Raw genomic sequence first — 1,340 nt, forward strand, 5'->3', positions numbered from 1 at the left:
CGAGTTACAATGTCATCGGCGAACCTCACAGTTTTTATTTCTTCACGCTGAACTTTAATTCAGACCCCAGATTTCTCCTTGCTTTCCGTCACAGGTTGCTCAATGTACAGACTGATAACATTGGGCACAGGCTACAGGTGTGTTTCACGTCCTTCTCAGCTATTGTTTCCCTTTCATACGCCCTGACTCTTACAGCAGCAGCACTCCGTCTTCAGGCCACAAGTGGACCATCGGGACCATCCGACCGCCGTGCCATACTCAGCTGAGGATGCGGATAGGAGGGGCGTGTGGTCAGCACACCGCTCTCCCGGTCGTTATGACAGTTTTCTTTGACCGTAGCCGCTACTATTCGGTCGAGTAGCTCCTCAATTGGCGACACAAGGCTGAGTGCACCCCGAAAAATGGCAACAGCACATGGCGGTCTGGATGGTCACCCATCCAAGTGCCAGCCACGCCCGACAGCGCTTAACTTCGGTGATCTGACGGGAACCGGTGTTCCCACTACGGCAAGGCCGTTGCCCTGACTCTTACAACTGTTGTCTAATTTCGGTACAAATTGTAAAAAACCTTTCACTCCCTTTATTTTACCCAGTTTCCCTCAGAAATTTAAATGAGTGTTGTCCCTTCAGTAATTTAAGGAGAGTATTTCACTCGGCACTTTTAATACCTTTCCCCAAGTCTACAAATGCTATAGATGTGCATTTGCCTTTCCTTAAACCTATCTTCCAACACAAGTCATAGGGTCAGTATTCCCTCGTGTGTTCCGACATTTCTCACAAACCCAAACCGATCTTCCCCAAGATTGACTTCTTCCAGTTTTTCCATTCTTCTGTAAATAATTTCTGTCAGTATTTTGCAAACATGACTTGTTAAGCTGATAGATCGGTAATGTTTACATGTGTCAGTATCTCCTTGAAATTATTACATTCTTATTGAAGTTTGACAGTATTTTCCCTGTCTCATACACGTTGCACACAAGGTGGAATAGTTGAGTAATGGCTGGCTCTCCCAAGGATATCAGCAGTTCTGACGGAATGTCGTCAGCTCCAGTGGCATTGTTATGGCTTGGGTCTTTCAGCGCTCTGTCGGATTCTTCTAACACTATCATATCTCCCATCTCATCTTAATCTACTTTCTCGTCCCTTTCTACAACATTGCCTTCGAGTTTATAGGCCCTCATATTCCTTCCAACTTTCAGCTTTCCCTTCCAAAGATACGTAACGATAAAATGAACTATACCGGTGCAGGAAATGTAACTGGTGAAGATTTACACTTTTCACGTGCGTGTGACCAAAAAAAAAGAATACGTACGAGGGTTATTCGGAATGTAAGAAAGGATC

At 45.1% G+C, this 1,340-nt stretch overlaps 1 pseudogene; it reads right to left on the reverse strand.

Moving 5' to 3' along the window:
- Positions 1-402: 402 nt before the first annotated feature.
- On the reverse strand, positions 403-520 carry LOC126420305 (5S ribosomal RNA; annotated as a pseudogene).
- Between the last annotated feature and the right edge of the window lie 820 nt (positions 521-1,340).

Source organism: Schistocerca serialis, chromosome 9 (genome assembly GCF_023864345.2).
Source record: "Schistocerca serialis cubense isolate TAMUIC-IGC-003099 chromosome 9, iqSchSeri2.2, whole genome shotgun sequence".
Classification (NCBI taxonomy): domain Eukaryota; kingdom Metazoa; phylum Arthropoda; class Insecta; order Orthoptera; family Acrididae; genus Schistocerca; species Schistocerca serialis.